Source organism: Syngnathus acus, chromosome 22 (genome assembly GCF_901709675.1).
Source record: "Syngnathus acus chromosome 22, fSynAcu1.2, whole genome shotgun sequence".
In the NCBI taxonomy this organism is placed as follows: domain Eukaryota; kingdom Metazoa; phylum Chordata; class Actinopteri; order Syngnathiformes; family Syngnathidae; genus Syngnathus; species Syngnathus acus.
Genome location: NC_051106.1, coordinates 640,531 through 661,021, shown reverse-complemented (window position 1 = coordinate 661,021; position 20,491 = coordinate 640,531). Strand labels below are relative to the sequence as shown.

At 48.0% G+C, this 20,491-nt stretch overlaps 1 long non-coding RNA gene across 1 annotated transcript; it reads right to left on the bottom strand.

Moving 5' to 3' along the window:
* Nucleotides 1-4,420: 4,420 nt before the first annotated feature.
* Nucleotides 4,421-19,927, bottom strand: LOC119116765. The gene is made up of 3 exons (XR_005096354.1): nucleotides 19,917-19,927; nucleotides 19,592-19,596; nucleotides 4,421-4,759 (listed from the first exon to the last, which is right to left on the bottom strand). It is a non-coding gene; the product is annotated as an uncharacterized LOC119116765 (long non-coding RNA).
* Between the last annotated feature and the right edge of the window lie 564 nt (nucleotides 19,928-20,491).

The window sequence follows — 20,491 nt, the reverse complement described above, 5'->3', positions numbered from 1 at the left end:
GACCATCTCATTTAAAGCCAACTATTCTTTGGTTCTTAACTCCTTTAAAAAGGCCCTTCTGGCCTCCTTATTTGGGAGTTCCCCCTCTAGGGGACCAAGCCCTCCCAACTCTAACAATTTCTGTGTCCAAATCTGGCACTTTTCTTCATATGTTTTCTGGTATTCATGGGGATAATTTAATTTTAACAATCTCACAACAACATCAATTTTCTCCCCTAGCGTTCTCGTTCCACCTTCTGTCGCCGCCATTTTATGACTGCACTTGCAATCTCCCCTACATTATTCTCCAAGTCTTTCACTCAAAATTTACACCAAAGTAACGATAATTTTTTTTTTTTAGTCAAAACAAAATCTCACATCATGATAACTTCACTAAACAAATAAAATATTTGTTTGTGGCCGAACACAGTGGTCAATTATGACCTCACAACCACCAGAGCAACCACAGAGCAACAAAACTCAGCAGTACCGTAATTTTCGGACTATAAGTCGCGTTTTTTTCATAGTTTGGGTGGGGGGGCGACTTATACTCAGGAGCGACTTATATGTGTTTTTTTTCAAACGTTTTCAAAAAAAAAAAAAAAAAATGAAACCGCGATAAACGAACCGCAAGGGAGCAAGGGATTACTGTAATTTGAATTTCAAGTGACGTCAGCAGCGCGACGTCGCGGTCAGCAGCGCGACGTCGCGGTCAGCAGCGCGACGTCAGCAGCGCGACGTCAGCAGCGCGACGCGGCGTTGTTTACATAAAGGACAAAGATTGACTCGACGGAGCTCTCTTTCACTTCCGTGGATTGAAGTCGGGGGCCGGCGCTCGGCTGGGTGGCTGTCCAGGGACGGTGGATGGGGCTCGGACAATGCTTTTACGCACGCCCGGTCCTCTACCGAGCTGTCTTTCACCTCCGTGGATGGAAGTCGAGGGCCGGCGCTCGGTCGGGTGGCTGTCCGGGGACGGTGGATGGGGCTCGGTCATGGCTTTTACGCACGCCCGGTCCTATTCTATGGAGCTCTCTTCCATTTCCGTGGCTGGAAGTCCACGCCGCCACACGCCTGTAAGTTTGTTTTGTTAAATAAAGAGCCGTTTACCAAACCCACGTCTTTCCTTGAACTTTGTTAACGCTACAATATAGTTATATAGTAGATCTGTGGAGTAACGACGAGGCTGACGTCAGGGCGCACGCACGCGCGGCGTTGTTGACAAAGGACGAGGAATTTGATCGATGGATTTAATGATTTAGAGTGCACAGATGGTTTGATAACATTATTGCTTATATAATAGTTATTTGATATATAATTTATATATCGTTATATGGGCCTGTGGAATATTTTGAAGTGCAAGAGCCGTCAGCGGCGCGCACGCATTGTTGACAAAGGACGATTGATGGATTTAATGAATTGGAGTGACACAGATGGTTTTATTAACGTGTTATATATGTAATAGTTTTTTGAATAACTCTGAATTTTACGTCAGGGCCGTTCTCAGCTCTTAGTTTGTGTTTATGTCACGTTAGCATACCTATCGTTTAGCCCAGGGGTGGGCAAACTACGGCCCGCGGGCCACATCCGGCCCACGGGACCGTTTAATCCGGCCCGCCAACCCTGAATTACCGTTTTTTTCCGTGTATAATGCGCAAAATTTAACTAATTTATTGTCCTAAAATCTGGGGTGCGCATTATACAAATTTTTTTTAATTTTTTTTTTTTTTTTTTTTTTTTTTTTTTTTTAAGAAAATCATGGTACAACAAAACCAACAACAGGACTGACCGACAATAGTGTGTTTGTACTGTGCTCTGGTCATTTCGTCAAAGAAGGGATAATAGTCCTCTTCTCTTCTTGACTGACAATGAATGTGATAGTTTAATACAATCAGCAAATAACAAAATGCGTATTACAGGTAATATTTTATTTCACAACACTTTGCCATGTTCCTTTCGTCTCTGCTGTTCACTTCAAACACGCTCCATACGAACGCAATGCTCTCGTATCAGACGCTTGCTCGATCACCTGCTCGTTTGCTGTCACAATGTACCCTACACAAATCCGAAACATTTGTTGCGGCTCCGAGTCACGACGAGGGGCAAGTTTTGGTTTCCAAGGGTGTTTTTATTCCTCTTCAACGTCTCTCCCATACAGAGCCGCCTTTTTCACATGTCCGCACGTCACTTTCCTCTCTTTTCATCTGATCGCGGTGGTGCCTTTACGGGCAGTCGGAGAAATCAACGCCAACAAAAAAAAAATACATCCAGCCTAGTTAAGACCATACCAAAGACTATAAAAATGGGACCCATTGCCTCCCTGCGTGTGTGACGATCATTGGGACTTAAAAAAAAAAAAAAAAAAAAAAAAAAAAAAGAATTGGGTGCGTATTATACATGGGTACAGGCTTTTTTCCAGCATCAACATGCCATTTTTAGGGTGCGTATTATACATGGGGGCGCATTATACACGGAAAAAAACGGTAATTGTATTATTAAACTTTTTTTTTTGTCATTTTGCCTGCAATGACTGCGTTTCCCCAGTAGATGGGGAACCGCTCGCCTGCGCATTTACTACCGGAAGCCGTGTCAGAAAGCTCGGTGCACACTCACAAGTGCGTGTACGTACGTACTCAGTAGTACGGACATGGCGCACTCGCGCTCTATTTGTATCAGTCCCGAATTTAGAGCGTGGGCTGTGACGACAGCATTCTTGTAATTCGCTCGCTGAGCTTTCAGATACAGTTTTACGCTAAAGCCACCCACAAACCTTCCCCTGGAATCCTTCCATTAAAATGAGTGGCCCGAAGAAAAGAAGTGAGTGCCGAATGTTAAAAGAGTGGCCAATTTGGCTCGACGTACGCGACGTGACGTTCAGCCACATCAACCCGTCACAGATCGAGGTAAACGGATCTCTCCTAAGAATTGCCACAACAAATTTTACTCCAGACTATGATGCACTAGCAAAAAAGGGAGACCAACAACACTGTTCCCACTGAAAATGAAGGGGAGGCTCTCAAGTTTGTTGTAAAAAAATGCATTTTGAATATGATTTGTACACATAGCAGGGATTGAAACTAGCGACCATTCTCATTTTCAAACAATGCAGGATGCTCAAGGACATTGATGCACCACCTGTTTGCGACTAATCTTAACCTGTAAAGTTCTTAAGGCTTACTTTAAGGAAGTGTTTCCCGTTTCCTCACCTCTGTTACCAGGTGTTTGTGAGTTAAAACTCTGCTCTGATGTTCAGATACCACTCACCGTGTTGCCGTTTTGATTACTTTATTTGGATGTATGCTTTCACCGATTCTTCAAGATGATATATTTGGTCAGAATGTTTGCTGTTTGATGTGATCTCATAAAATAAACATTTTTCATTAATCTGACCTGCAGGCACTGAAGTGATGGAGACTGTTATTCATAATAATAGTGTCGTATTTTATGAGAATCACTGATAGCAGTTTTTTAGTGATTTTTTTTTAATGCTGTTAATAAATGCATTTGTTTTCAAAAAACTTGTTTGGAATATCCATGCTTTACTACCTAATAAAGGCCAAAATCTTTTATGCAATGACCTTTACAGGTCGCTTATATTACTTCACACAAACACTACGTCCATCTGCTCCTGGTTCGGCCCTCCGGTCCAAATTTAGAACCCAGTTCGGCCCGCGAGTCAAAAAGTTTGCCCACCCCTGGTTTAGCCTGTTGTTGCTCGTTCATGACTGTTCTTGGTGTTGGATTTTGTCGAATAAATTGCCCCCCAAAATGCGACTTATACTCCGGAGCGACTTATATATGTTTTTTTTCACTTTTTTGGGCATTTTATGGCTGGTGCGACTTATACTCCGGTGCGATTTATAGTCCGAAAATTACGGTAAGTTGATTAGCTAGAGGTTAATTATAAACCCCACAAGGTCAAAATCGGACCTTACAATCACCACAGCAATCTCAAAAGAAAGTACTTGATTTTGACGTCATTAAGTGGCCACAGAGCTCTTTCAATTTAGCCAGACTTAACACGGTCATCCGTGACCTCACACAGTGGTCACAAGCGCCTTTTTTTTCCTTTTAACCAGGTCCCACACAGTGACCTTTCGCGACCTCACACAGTGGACTCATTGCTCTTTTAACTTAACCAGGTCCCACACAGTGACCTTCCGTGACCTCACACAGTAGACTCAGAGCTCTTTTAACTTAACCAGGTCCCACACAGTGACCTTCCGTGACCTCACACAGTAGACACAAGCTTTTTTAACTTGACCAGACTTCACACAGTGGCCTTGACCTCACACAGAAGTCAGCCTGAAAACAGTTTTTGTTCTTTGGTCTCAATGTCATGCATGTATAATAATGGTAAAAATAACCCCAAAGATTTCTACTTCACGGATCTCGCCTATCACGGGTTCTTTTCGGAACGTAATCCCAGCGGAAAATGAGGGATTACTGTAGACCAGGGGTCGGGAACCTATGGCTCGCGAGCCAGATATGGCTCTTTTGGTGACTGCATCTGGCTCGCGGACAAATCTGACATTTGTTTACTCAATTGAAGTCATAAATAATTTTGTTATATTATCAAAGTAAAAAATAGACCTACTGAAATCAAAATGTTAAATTAGCTTTCAAAATATAAAATACGATCACGTTTGCAATCCATCCCATCTGTTTTTCTACCGCTGAAATGCACGGTTGCATCGTATCACCCAATCCTAGCTGCCCTTCGGTGTACAGAAGGGTGACGCCAGGTCGGACAAAAAAAGCGCGATTTTTATTGGACAATACTCTGTTAGAGATGTTATGCTGTGTTGTGTGACATCATGACGCACGGGCGGCAGTTGAATACAGAGCACCAGCTGTCATCCTCGGTCTCATTCTTGTCAATACATACATATATATACACACAAACATGGTGTCAGAAGCGACTGGACCCGACCACAGTTTAGCGCTGTGCTTCACTGTGGGGCCAGTGAAAGAAGGAGAAGAGGGACAGACGGACAGAAAGCAAAGACGAGCGAAACGGCAGTTAGCAACCAGGTTGGCTAGCGATAGCAACCACCATGGCAACGAATATACCGCCACCAGAGGAGATGAAGATGAGCGGCGACTTCGCAAGCAATTGTGACAATTTCAGAGCGGAATTTGAAGACTATTTACTGGCAACAGGATTATCAGAGAAAGAGCAACCAGTACAAGCAGCAACCCTACGGAGAGTAATGGGTAATGAATGTCGTCACATATACAAGCATAACTTGGGTCTCACGGCATACCAAGGGAAGGATGTAAAAGTTATTCTTGATGCTTTGGAGGAGTACTTCAAACCAGCTAGAAACGTCATATTCGAGAGATTTGTTTTTGGAAACTGCAAGCAAGATGAAGGGGAGCCGAATGATGTGTTCGTAACAAAACTGAGGGAGAAAGCTGCTTCATGTGAGTCTGGACAACTCAAAAAGGACTTGATCAGAGACAGACTGGTGCTGGGTGTGAGTGATGAAAGTGTGCGCCGCCGGCTGCTCAGACAAAAAGATCTCACACTTGCATCGGCCATAGATATATGCAGAACGGCAGAGATGACAGACACGAGGATACAAGCAATCACGCAGGACAGGCCTCCAGAGACAGTGCGTAGAATGGATGGCCCGCGGCCACGTCCCCCGCCCAGGCAGGAGCGTCCGGACAGAATTCGAAATCAGACCCTGGACACATATGACAGCGCTACGTGCAGATTCTGCGGCAACACGTACAAGCGTGGGCGTGATTTTTGCCCAGCCTTTGGAAAAAACTGCAGGAGCTGTGGGACTGCAAATCATTTTGCTAAAGTTTGCCTGAAAAGGGGCCAAGCCACAAGACAGCTACACGCAGCAGACGGTGAAGTACCTCAGGACATGGACAGGTCTGACACGGAGGCACACATTTACACAGCGGAGAGCATAGGGGCAGTTCAGGGGCGAGGGAAGAAATGGTTTGTTAAATTCAAAATGAATGGTGGGTTTCAGAGGTGCCAGCTAGATTCAGGGGCCACATGTGATGTCATGAGCATAAAAGACATGAGGAGACTTGACCCTGGGGTAAAGCTACTACCTCGCCAGACCAGGCTAGTATTGTATTCAGGCCAATCCATGCAATCCATGGGCATATTCCGCACAGAGTGCGTAGTGAAAGGAAGAGTACACAGGCTACGGTTCGAAATAGTGAGAAGTGGACAGAGACCCCTGTTGTCAGGCGAAACCAGCGAGCGGCTAGGCTTGGTGCACTTCACCATCCCAGAATAACTTCTTATGGTGGGACACAGCAGCTCAGAGCCATTAACCAGGCAGCACCTTGTGCAGACATACGCAGATGTTTTCAACGATCCAGTTGAGTCACTCCCAGGGGATGTTCATTTTGAGCTACATATTAATGTACCCCCAGTGCAGGCTTCCCCACGCAATGTCCCGGTCGCCTTCAGGGAGGCAGTCAAGGCCCAGTTAGATAGATATGAGGCAGATGGCCACCTAACGTCAGTGTCAGAGCCTACTGAGTGGATTAGCAACATGGTGATTGGCAGGCAGGCAGAAAAGTTGAGAATTTGCATAGACCCCAAGTCATTAAATCAGGCTCTAAAGAGGTCCCACAACATAATGCCAACACCTGAAGATGTGTTGCACAAACGTAATTTCGATTTCTTTGTGTGTGAATTTCATGTGAAGAAATTGACAATAAAGCAGACTTTGACTTTTGACTTTGAAGCTGCCCAGGGCCCGCATCTTTACACTAGTAGATGCAAGAGATTCCTTTCTACAGTGCAGATTAGACAAAGAGAGCAGTTACACCACCACGTTCTGGACGCCGTGGGGCAGGAAGCGATGGTTAAAGCTGCCGTTTGGAGTGTCTGTGGCCCCAGAGATTTACCAGCGAATGCATCATGAGCTACTGGCAGGGCTAGATGGGGTGGAACCTATAGCAGATGACATATTGATTGTGGGGTGTGGGGGGACAGATGAAATAGCCACACCGGACCATGATACAAAGCTGTTAGCGCTCATGCAAAGAGCAGGGAGGTAAAGCTGAGACTGAGTTTAAAGAAACTGAAATTCAGGGTCAGAGAGGTCAAGTTTCACGGACACATCCTGTCAGCGGAGGGACTTAGAGCATACCCGGAGAAAATCAGAGTGGTCCAGGACATGCCACACCCCGAGGACGCCAAGGCCGTGCAGCGATTTATTGGGTTTGTGACCTACCTCGCAAGGTTCATGCCATGCCTCTCTGAGGTGTGTGAGCCACTACGGAGATTGTTGGACAAGGATGTCCCATGGCATTGGCTGCCTAGACAAGACGCAGCAGTCGAGGGGATTAAGCGACTCGTCACGTCGGCCCCAATCCTGCGATACTACGATGTGACCAAGCCAGTCACCATACAGAGTGACACGAGTCAGAAGGGACTTGGCTGTTGCCTAATGCAGGAGAATCAGCCGGTAAGCTTTGCTTCGCGGGCACTTACTCAGACGGAGCGGAACTATGCACAAATCGAAAAGGAATGTCTGAGCATAGTGTTCGCATGTCAGCGATTTCATTACTATTTGTATGGGCGGGGGGAGATCACAGCAGAAACCGACCACAAGCCACTCATCTCCAGTTTCACCAAGCCACTCCTCTCAGCGCCCAAATGACTCCAGAGCATGCTGCTCACACTACAGGGCTACAATCTGAAGGTGGTGTACAAGCCAGGGCCCGACATGCACATTAGTGACACCTTGAGTAGAGCCACGGCTCCACAGCAGGGGCCTGGCACGATATATACGAAACAAACTGTTTGCTGCATGCAGAGAGCACAAAGTTGACGCTGAACAGATAAATCAGGCTGAGCATCTGAACGTCACCAGCCAGCGGCTGAGACAGATAAAACTGCATACAGTGGGTGATGGGAGGCTGTTGCAAGAGGTAGTGCTCCGGGGTTGGCCAGATCGCCGGGAGGGCACTCCCTTGGCAATCAGAGAATACTGGTCAATCAGGGACGAGATCAGCGCACAAGATGGAGTGCTTTTCAAAAGTCAGCGAGTCATAGTGCCCAAATCATTGCGTGCTGAAATGTTGAAACGCATCCATGCCAGCCATGTAGGAGGAGATGCCTGTTACAGACAGGCCAGAGACGCTATACCGGCCCAACATGCACGGTGAGATCAAGGACTATGTGAGCCAGTGCTCAGCCTGCAACGAATATGCACACGGACAGCAGCGGGAGACGATGATGTCGCATGCACTCCCTACACGACCATGGCAGATCCTCAGCATGGATCTGTTCACACAAGCTGGCAAGGACTTTCTGATCATGGCTGATCATTATTCGGATTTCTGGGAAATAGAGTTGCTCCCAGTTGCAGTTGCTGTCAGCTGAGACCACAGTGCTGAGGTGCAAGGCCCAGTTTGCACGGCACGGTCAGCCTGACTGGGTAATTACAGACTGTGGTGCCCAGTTCGACTGCGAAACATTCAGGAGGTTTGCAAGAGACTGGGACTTTGACCATGTGAAATCCTCTCCCAGGTATCCAAAATCGAATGGGAAGGCTGAGTCAGCCGTGAAGATAGTCAAGAGCCTGTACAAGAGGGCAGCAAGGGCGGGGACTGACCCTTGGCTGGCCATCTTGCAGTGGAGGAATACGCCTACGGAAGGCATGCTGAGCAGCCCTGCGCAGAGACTGATGTCTCGCAGACTGAGAACGCCACTCCCGGTTGCTGACACACGCTTGGAGCCAAGTGTGGTGGCGGGGGTCCCAGACAGGCTGCGAGTGAAACACCAGACAGCCAAACTCTGGTATGACAAATCAGCCAGAGATCTGCCTGAATTGTGTATTGGACAGGACATAAGGATGAAGCCCCTGCCTGGGGACAGAACGGGCAGGTGGCGAAGAGGAGTGTACTTACAGCTGGTGGGCCCCAGGTCATACCTGGTGGGCATCGAAGGGACACTGTACCGCTGTAAAAGGGTGGATCTGTGACCTGCGGAGAGTAACACTGCCATGCCTGGGCAACACGGAGTGCAGCACAACAGCCCACCAACTGACCAACCCGGGGATCCCCCTGACAACGCGATTGACACTAATGTTGACACTGCCACAGTCGCCCAGGAGGTCACACTGCAGGAGCGGAGTGACGTCCACCAGCCTCAGAATGGATCGCCACTACATACACCTGTGCCAGGGCGCAGGACGGCCAGTGGCAGGCTTGTAAGAGTGCCAAACAGACTGGACTTGTGAGCTGTGTAGGTACATACTGTGGGGACCTCGAGTTCAATAGGGTTGTTGACGGAAACAAAATGTATAAAAAAAAACAAAAAAAAACCATGTTGTACACTGTTCTTTGAAATGTGGGTTAGGAGTTGTTTAAGTGTTCGCTGATACGTAAAGAAAAGCGGGGGAGACAGATTGTTGGAATTTAAATTTGATCTGCATGTACAAGTTACCATCTATAAAAGAGGAGATGTTAGAGATGTTATGCTGTGTTTTGTGACGTCATGACGCACGGGGGGAAGTTGAATACAGACGCAGACTTGAGCACCAGCTGTCGTCCTCGGTTTCATTCTTATCAATACATATATACACACAAACATACTCCGCCTGTCATATACGCACGACCACACCCCTCCAATCTGGCCAGATCACGCACACCTGCTGCTGGTTAGAGGACGGGGCTATATAAACCAGGGGTCTCCAACCCCCGGTCCGTGGACAGGTACCGGTCCGTGGGTCACTTGGTACTGGGCCGCCAAGCCACACAGAAAAAATAAATAAAAAAATTTATCGACGATCAATTAATTCAGGTCAAGACGCTCGTCCCGGTCATGTGACATGTTTCCCCAGTCGAGCCCGCAAAGCTAGCAAAAATGAGTACAAAATTATTCTGAAAAATATAAAAACATTTTTGATTCTCTCCCAATTACATCCGTCGGTTCAGGTGAAGACGCTTGTCTCAGTCACGTGACATGCCACCTCAGTCGAGCCCGCGAAGCAAGCAAATATGAACAAGAAACAGAGATGTTTGGAAAGCTTCTTCGGAAAGGGAAAAAAGCCCATTGAGGAGACGGAAGAAGAAAAGGCTACGACTTCTAAGAAAAGGAAAGCTACATTTAAAAGAACATTTCTGGAGTCCTACTTAAAATATGGATTAATCGCCACAGGTGACTCTGACGCGCCAAGCCCACTCTGCATAATATGTGGCGACAGGCTAGCTAACAAGGCAATGAAGCCTTCAAAACTGCTTCAGCACATGGAGACCAAGCATCCTGTATTAAAAGACAAACCTTAACCACTTCGGGTGTCATTGTCTCCGATTACAGCCTAGATGGGGCCGGCTCGTTTCTGAGAAACGAGCTCAGTGTTCCCACTAATTCAACGTAATGGTGAGTTTTATTTTTATGTCGTTTATACTTGTTTTTATGCCAGTCATATCATTTTATTTCATTGTATTTATATATTTATTATACATGTATTATTTATTTATATAAATGTATTATTTATTTATATAAAGGCCGGTCCGCGAAAATATTTCTGATACGTAACCGGTCCGTGGCGCAAAAAAGGTTGGGGACCACTGATTTATATCATATACATATGCCATTTCGACCACGTCACTGTTCGGCTCTCAGCGGAGGCTTCGTGGCTGTTTGTCTACCGTCGATCATCGGACACATAAAGTATGGCTGCGGATCAAGAGGTTGTACGGCTTCGTGCACCAACTGCACCCTTCTCTTAGAGAGGTTGTCCCTGCTAGAGGGACGTGTCCGCCAGCTAGAGCAGAATAGTGCGATAACAGTAGATGTGTCGGACACAGACGCGGACTGTAGTCAGCCCGCTAGCGCAGTTAGCATTAGCCCCGAGCGGCTTGCTAATTGCGATGAGCCAGGTAAGACGCATGGTCGTCCAAAGTCTTCTCAGTCTACTGGCCCTCGCACTTTGGTCATAGGTGACTCCATTACCCGAAATATTATGCTTAAAAATCCAGCCACGGTAATGTGTATTCCTGGGGGCAGAGCACCCAACATGACGTCATGATGGCGCCGCGGATGGCAGCCACGGTGAGTCGCTCTCTGTTTATTTGTCTTATTTTGTGTGTTTTCTGTGTCCTCTGCTGTCCATCCCGGATCACTTTTACTAGAGAAGCGCTGTTAAACATCGGACAGTCTTCTTCTGGTATTTTCTCTCCTGTTCTCTTCGATTCAGACTGTTTGTCGGAGATTCTAGCCGGAGCGGCGGTGCTGTACAAGCTAGCACGACGACGGCGGCGCGGAAAACGAACGGGAGCACTCGTAAGGCTGAGGCAGAGAGGGTTCCGTTCTGCCCTACCGTCAATTCATCTGGCGAATGTCCGCTCCCTGGCGAACAAGATGGACGAACTGCTGCTCCTCACTTCAAGGAACACGGACTTCAGCAGATCCGCCGCGCTGTGCTTTGTGGAAACGAGGCTCAGCGAACGAACGCCCCACCACGCCGTGGAGCTAGCGGGCTTCAGGCTAACGCGAGCAGATCGCAGCGCGGAGCTCTCCGGAAAATCAAAGGGAGGTGGTCTCTGTTTCTACATTAATGAACGTTGGTGTACTGATGTCACGGTGTTGAAAGAGTTTTGCAGCCCTCTCCTAGAAACACTTTTCATAAACTGCCGGCCGTTCTATTCACCACGGGAGTTCTCCTCGATCGTCATGGCGGCTGTTTACATCCCACCACACGCACGTGCGAGTGAAGCCACGCAGATGCTGGCTGACCAGGTAACAGACATGGAGAAACTTCTACCAAACTCACTAATCATTGTTCTGGGTGATCTTAACAGGGCGAACCTCGCACACGAACTCCCCAGATACAGACAGCACGTAACGTGTCCCACCAGAGGGGCACAGACTCTGGACTACTGCTACACCGTGATCAAGGATGCATACCACTCTGCGGCTCGTGCAGCTTTAGGACTCTCGGACCACTGTCTAGTTCATCTGATCCCGGCCTACAGGCAGAAACTAAAAACTTCTAAGCCTGTGGTGAGGACTGTGAGGAAGTGGACAGTGGAGTCAAGGCAGGACCTCCAAGCCTGCTTTGACTGCACCGATTGGGGAGCTTTCGAAGCTGCAACTTCAGACTTGCATGAACTCACTGACACTGTCACATCATACATCAGTTTTTGTGAGGATCTGTGTGTGCAGACTAAGACCTTCTGCACGTACAACAACGACAAACCTTGGTTTACACCGAACCTCAGGAGGCTGCGCAAAGTCAAGGAGGAGGCCTACAGGAGCGGCGACCGCGACCTGTTCAGGCAGACCAGAAACACACTGAACCGAGAGGTCAGGAAAGCCAAGAGGTGTTACGGGGAGAACCTGAAGAGACACCTCTCTGCCAATCCTGATCCCTCAACAGTGTGGAAAGGTCTGCAGGGCATCACGGGCTACAAGAAACGAACCCCCCTGTGGAGAGCCCAAGGCTTGCTAACCAGCTGAATAAGTTCTACTGCAGGTTTGATCGGTCCTCCCACACAACGGGACTTCCTGCAGCACAATCTACATACTCACCTCTCCCCACAACTGCTCTGTCCACACCTCTATCATCGTTGTCACCCACTCTCTCTCTTGCAGAGGCCGCGCCCGCACTCCAGGTCCGCGAGGAGGAAGTGCGCCAGATGTTCCGGAGACAAAAGACCAGGAAGGCACCAGGCCCAGACGGCGTGTCACCTTCCTGCTTGAAAGTCTGCGCTGAACAGCTGGCGCCCACCTTTGCACGGATCTTCAACTGTTCTCTGGAGCTGTGTGAGGTGCCCTCGTGCTTCAAGAGCTCCACCATCGTTCCAGTGGCCAAGAAGCCCGCCATCACAGGTTTGAATGACTATAGACCCGTCGCACTGACATCTGTGGTCATGAAATCTTTCGAGAGGTTAGTGCTGAACCACCTGAAGGAGGTCACGGGCCCCCTGCTTGACGCCCTCCAGTTTGCCTACCGGGCAAACAGGTCAGTGGATGATGCGGTCAACATGGGACTGCACTACATCCTGCACCACCTGGACACCCCAGGAACGTACGCCAGGATCCTGTTCGTGGACTTCAGCTCGGCGTTCAACACCATCGCTCCTGACATCCTCCAACAGAAGCTCATCCAGCTTGCGGTGCCTGCCCCCACCTGTCAGTGGATCACCAGCTTCCTGACCAACAGGAGACAGCGTGTGAGGCTGGGGGGCATCACATCTGACACCCGGACCACCAATACTGGAGCCCCTCAGGGGTGCGTCCTCTCCCCACTGCTCTTCTCTCTCTACACCAATGATTTCTCCTCAGATGACTCTCCTGTGAAGCTCCTGAAGTATGCAGACGACACCACTCTCATCGGACTGATCCAGGACGGTGATGAGACTGCGTACAGACAGGAGGTGGAGCGGCTGGTCCACTGGTGCAACCAAAACCATCTGGAGCTGAACCCGCTCAAGACCGTGGAGATGACAGTGGATTTCAGGCGAGACCCTTCACCACTTTTACCCCTCACTATCCGCAGTAATACTATTCTCTCCACAGACACCTTCAAGTTCCTGGGAACCACAATCTCTCGGGACCTGAAATGGACCGGCCACATAGACTCTGTCCGGAAGAAGGCCCAGCAGAGGCTGTACTTCCTGAGACAGCTCAAGAAGTTCAACCTGCCACGAGAGCTTCTGAAGACCTTCTACACTGCCATCATCCAGTCTGTCCTCTGCACCTCCATCACTGTCTGGTTTGGATCAGCCTCCAAACAAGACAAGCACAGACTGCAACGGACAATCAGGACTGCAGAAAAGATCATTGGAATCAACCTCCCATCTATCCAAGACTTGTACCTGTCCAGGACCAGGAAACGTGCAAGGAACATCTCTACAGACCCTTCTCACCCAGGTTGCAGTCTGTTTGAACTACTCCCCTCCGGACGGCGTTATAGAGCTCGGTACGCCAAAACCAGCAGACACCGAGACAGCTTCTTCCCCCAGGCTGTTGCTCTGATGAACTCACACCACTCATAGAGTCTCAGAGGCATTACTGTGCAATAACATCCTGCTCTTCACACCTTTTGAATTTGTCTACACTGTTTTTGCCATTAGTCACATGTCCTGAGTGTTGTTAGTCACCTATATGTTGAACAGAGGGTGTGTTTTACCGAAGTCAAATTCCTTGTTTGGCACGCTCAAACATGGCGAATAAAAACTCTTGAATCTTGAACATAGAAGCTAATCTTAGGGAGCTGACTCGCAATAGGCCTAGTCAACAGCGTAGTTCCAACAACACTAGCTACTCGGACATAGTGATACACGTCGGCGCCAATGATGTTAGGATGGGACAATCAGAGATCACAAAGAAAAACATAGCGAGGACTTGTGATCTCGCCAGAAAGATGAGTCGGCATCGAGTATTTGTCTCTGGCCCCGTGCCTGGGAGAGGCACTGATGAGAGGTTTAGTAGATTAGTCTCCCTTAATCGATGGATGGCTGGGTTCTGTAAAAAGCAGGGACTGTATTTTATAGATAACTGGTCCTCCTTCTGGGGCCGCCCCGACCTGCTGAGGAAGGACGGCCTTCATCCTAACCGTGAAGGCGCCTTCACTCTTTCTAGGAATATAGATTGCTGTTTAAGCCACTCATGACAGGTCACTTTAGAGAAGGCCGGGGCACAGGTGATTAGACCACCTGTTAGAATGGGTTTGGAGCTCAGTGGCCTAGTGGTAGAGTGTCCGCCCTGAGACTGGAAGGTTGTGGGTTCAAACCCCGGCCGGGTCATACCAAAGACTATAAAAATGGGACCCATTGCCTCCCTGCTTGGCACTCAGCATTAAGGGTTGGAATTGGGGGGTTAGATCACCAAATGATTCCCGGGCGCGGCACCGCTGCTGCTCACTGCTCCCTTCGGGGATGGGTTAAATGCAGAGACAAATTTCGCCACACCCAGATGTGTGTGTGACAATCATTGGGTCTTTCTTTCTTTCTTTTCTTTCTGTTAAGTTATAGTTAACTAGCGCTAGGCTAGACTTCCAGCATGCACATAGCTCCTTGTGTAGACTAGAGCGTCACAGTTTGAATAGTGCTACAGTACACGTGAACACACTTTCTACTGGGGTAGTAGACAAATCCAATCACTCCACCCCGACCGGTATCGCTGATGAGACGGTGCCTGTTTCAGATAATTTTACATGTGTAACAAATATTTACTATCAAATTCCCACGGTCGTATCGTTCCACTGCGCTAATAAACATTTGAGAGGTGATGTCAGGCCTAGAGAACACAATCTTACTCGCATTTCATTTAAAAATCCTTCGATAGATACGAACCCTGATCGACCGATTACACTTAAACTCGGTTTTATGAATATTAGATCGCTTCATACGAAAGCAGTTCTCCTTAATGACTTCATCACGGAACATAATCTAAACGTTTTTGGTCTTTGCGAGACCTGGTTAAAACCTAATGAACTGCTGCCGCTTAATGAGGCCTCGCCTCCAAATTTTGTGAGCTCGCATGTGGCGCGTCCTCGAAAAAAGGGTGGGGGTGTCGCCCTCATCTCAAATTCCGATCTTAGATTTAGGCCTCGTTCGATTAACGTATTTAAAACATTTGAAGTTCTCACTGTCCGATCCACCGCTTTGCCGTCATTTTATCTTGCTGTTATTTACCGTCCACCCGGGGCTTACTCTGGCTTCCTGGATGAATTTTCAGAATTCGTGGCTGATCTAGTGACAAATGCGGATAATATAATAATCATGGGCGATTTCAATATCCACATGAATTCACCGTCAGAGCCACTTACTTCGGCGTTTCAGACTTTAACTGATACGTTTGGGTTTTCGCAAGCCGTACAGGCAGCAACGCATAAGAATGGAAATACCTTAGATCTGGTATTATCCCGAGGACTTGCAACCTCAAATATAACAGTACTGCCATACACTACTGTTTTGTCTGATCATTACTTAATAAAATTGGAAATTTTAGCTCTTTGTCAAAGACAAGAGAGCAATCAGAATTATAGCAGCCGTAATATTAACTCCATGACTGCAACTGCGCTATCTGAGTTACTGTCGCCGGCAACTGCCATATTTCCCGCATATATCGGCTCTATTGATAATCTTATATAATCTTACATTGTTAAATGCCATCGACTCTGTGGCGCCGCTACGTCTGAAAACTCGCCGTAGATTGCCTACTCCGTGGTTCACAGATGAAACACGTACGCTTAAGCAATTATGTAGAAAGCATGAGCGCAGATGGCGTTTAACCAAACTTGAGGTTTTCCATCAGGCATGGCATGACAGCCTCCTGAAATATAAAGATGCGCTTATTTTAGCAAAAACTCATTATTTTTCGCAAGTCATCAATCTCAATAAAAACCATCCTAAATACCTATTTGATACAGTGGCAAAGCTAACACTACGCCAGCCGACCCCCGACAGCTCCTTCCAGTCAGCTGACGAGTTCATGAAATGTTTTGCTCGAAAGATTGAATCCATTAGGGATGAGATCAAGAATACCATTCCAATCGCTCAGTCGAGACCGCCGATTACCGGCGCTGATGATCATGCAATAACCCTCTCAAATTTTAAAAGCGTGTCCCTTGAAAGGCTTACACAATTGGTTACTGTGGCTAAACAAACAACATGTTTACTCGACCCGCTTCCAGCCAAACTACTTAAAGAATTATTTCAAATTTTAGGACCGTCCGTCTTAAATATAATTAATCTGTCTGTCTCCTCTGGGATAGTGCCAACAGCCTTTAAAACCGCTATCATTAAACCGTTACTTTAGCGACCAAATCTTGACCCGGACTGTCTCAGTAATTATAGGCCAGTTTCAAACCTCCCATTCATAGCAAAACTTCTTGAAAAAGTAGTAGCGCAGCAGCTTATTGATTACGTGGTTGCCAATAATCGATATGAATCTTTTCAGTCTGGTTTTAGAGCTAATCATTTCACTGAGACTGCACTTGCTAAAGTGACTAATGATCTCCTCATAAGTATGGATTCAAACACTTCATCGGTATTGTTACTACTCGATCTTAGTGCTGCCTTCGACACTGTAGACTTCGATATTTTATTAGAGCGTCTTAAAAGTTATGTTGGTATTTCAGGGTCAGCACTAGGCTGCTTCTGCCTCTCAAAATCCAACCCTAACGTCCCCGTCGTGAGAGGTGGTAACAGGTCAAGCTGGCAAATAGGGCAATGGTAAAGCTCATGGGCCAATCACCCGTGTAGTGGATTTAAAAACGATTACAGAAACATTGATGAAGAAAAAGAAACCCCACAACCTAGGAGATGTAGACTCTTCAAGCATACAAGCTGAAGAGGAAATGAAGCCGCATGCTGAAAACCATTTGGAGAGGGTGCGGTGGAATCTGCTATCCCCTAGGAAACCGACCAACATAGCAACCTGGAACATCAGGACCATGTTCGCAGCAGGGAAAACAACAGTCATTGCTGGAGAGATGAGAAGATACAAGGTTTCCATTCTTGGCCTGTGCGAAACCAGATGGACCCAGACAGGTGAAGTCAAACTAGCCAGTGGCGAGTACATTCTCTACTCTGGACATGCAGAGGAAGCAGCACCACACACAGAAGGAGTGGCACTCATGCTCTCCAAAGAAGCACAACAGGCCCTCATCAGTTGGGAGCCCATCAGCTCAAGAATTATCACTGCAAGATTCCAAACCACCCATAAAAGAATCAACCTTCAAATCATACAGTGCTATGCACCTACCAACAATGCAGAGGAGGAAATGAAGGATAATTTCTATAACCAACTACAACATCTACTCCAGTCCAGGAAGGAAAAAGACCTAACCTTACTCATGGGCGACATGAATGCCAAGGTGGGAAACAACAACAATGGATACGAACTGGCCATGGGAAGACATGGACTTGGCACCATGAACGAAAATGGGGAAAGATTTTCAGACATATGTGCTGACACCAACCTGGTCATAGGAGGCACCATATCCCCCCATAAACACATTCATAAAGCCAACTGGATATCTCCCGACCACACTACCGAAAACCAGATTGACCACATATGCATCAACCGGAAGTTCAGACGGTCTCTCCTGGATGTGAGAGTAAAGAGGGGGGCAGACGCTGGATCAGACCACCACCTACTGGCTGCAAAACTCCAACTCAAGCTAAAGCGCCGCAATACCCCTGCTGGGAACAGAACAAAGTACAACATCCAGCTCTTCCAGGACATTGGAACAACTGAGCTGTATAAAACCACCCTCCAGAACAGGTTTCAAACCCTGCAAGAACAACCAGTGAAGGAGTACTGGAACAGCCTGAAAAGTGTATGGAAGGAGACCTGTCTGGAAGTTTTAGGGAAAAGGACAACAAACCATAAACCTTGGCTGTCAACAGAAACCTGGAAAAAAATAGAAGAAAGGAGGGCCAAAAAGGACACACTAAACAAATGCAAGACACGAGCGAGAAAGGCCGCAGCCCACAAGGACTACGAGGAAGCAAACAAGGAAATAAGGAAAAGTGCCAAACGGGACAAGAAAAACTACATTGAGGCACTGGCTAAAGAAGCACAGGAAGCAGCAGCACAAAACAATCTCAAGGAACTCTACATGACCACCAGGAAACTAGCTGGGAAGTTCAGACAGAACAACACACAAATCCGGAATAAAGAGGGACATCTCCTCACCACCAAGGAGGAACAACACCAAAGGTGGACAGAGCATTTCAGCGAGCTGTTGAATAAACCACCGCCCGACCAAGTAATAGAGATCCCACCAGCAGCACACCAACTCAAAATCAAGATTTTTTGACAAGATGGCGCCGCGGTAGTGGCGACACGTTTGCAGCAGCTCCGTCGACTCGTCTGTATATCGTCTCGTTTTATATGGTTTTTTTTGACTATTTTTTCTTTTTTTCGCAGTCCTGTGTTTTCTTTTTTTACCGGGCAGAAACATGTTTGCAAAAACAGTGAGGCTGGCCCTTTTATTTTTCCTATTTTTCACCTGGTTCATCACCCCAGCAACCGCCGAAGCAGGGAGTAAACGCTCCATTGTTTACACCCGTGGTCAGCTGTTAGCCCTCTGTAGCCAAGGGAAGCTAACCGGCTACAAGCCCGATGTTTCCCCCGAGCTGAAGAGGAGGAAAAGAGGACAACGCTCGGGTGTTATGTGCCGGAAAAAGAAACGCCGCTTCAAGCCCACACTCCCCACCATCATCACCGGGAATGTGAGATCCATCTGTAATAAGATGGATGAGCTAACGGCGCTGGCACGGCACCAACGGGAATACCGGGAATGTAGCATGCTGCTGTTCACGGAGACCTGGCTAACGGAGCAAACACCGGACTCTGCCGTCGCTCTGGACGGGTTTAACCTGATAAGGGCAGACAGGACACGAGAGAGCGGTAAGAGGAAAGGAGGGGGGCTTGCTGTGTTTGTGAACGATAGATGGTGTAACCCTGGGCACATCACTATCAAAGAGCAACTCTGCAGCGTGAACATTGAGCTGCTAGCCGTTAGCATGAGGCCACACTACCTGCCGCGGGAACTCTCGCACGTTACCGCGATAACTGCGTACGTTCCCCCTAATGCTAATGCCGACGCAGCCCGCGATGTCCTGCACAGCAATGTAAGCAGGCTGCAAACACAGCATCCACATGCCCTCCTCCTTATTACCGGGGACTTCAATCATGCCTCTCCTTCATCCGCACTTCCAACTTTCAGCCAATATGTCACCTGCAGCACCAGAGGAAATAAAACACTGGACCTTTTTTATGCCAACCTTAAGGAGGCATATACATCATCCCCCCTCCCCCCCTTGGAAGATCTGATCACGATCTGATCCACCTTCTCCCCCTGTATCAGCCTCTGGTGCACAGGCAACCAGCAGTCACCCACACCAGACAGATCTGGTCTGAAGAATCTCTGGAGACTCTTCAGGACTGTTTTGAGACCACGGTGTGGGACGTGTTCTGTGAGGACTACGGGGACGACATCGACGGTCTCACCAGCTGTGTCACAGACTACATTAACTTTTGTGTAGACTCCACCATACCCACCAAAACAGTCAGGGTTTTTGCAAACAGCAAACCTTGGATCACCCCTGAGATTAAAGACCTGCTCAGGGAAAAAAGGAGGGTCTTTAAATCAGGAGACAGGGACCTGCTGTAGACGGTGCAGAGGGACCTGAAGAAGAAGATCAGGGAGGGGAAGAGCAACTACAGGAGGAGGATGGAAGACCAACTGCAGCGGGACGACATCAGCGGGGTCTGGAGGAGCCTGAACACCATCTCAGGACGTAGCAACTCCAGACCTGCGCTGGACAGGGATCAGGAGTGGGTGAATGACCTGAACCGGTTCTTCAACCGGTTTGAACAACCATCCACTCCTCCCCCCACCCACCCAGCCCTGCTGCAACTTCCCCCGACTGGAGCCTCTTCTGCTCCGAGGACTCTCACCTCAACCACGCCCCCTGCTACTTCCCCTCCAAAACCCCCCAGCCCACTCTCAACTCCACCGAACCCACCAACCACCCCCCCTGCAACCCACCCCACCCC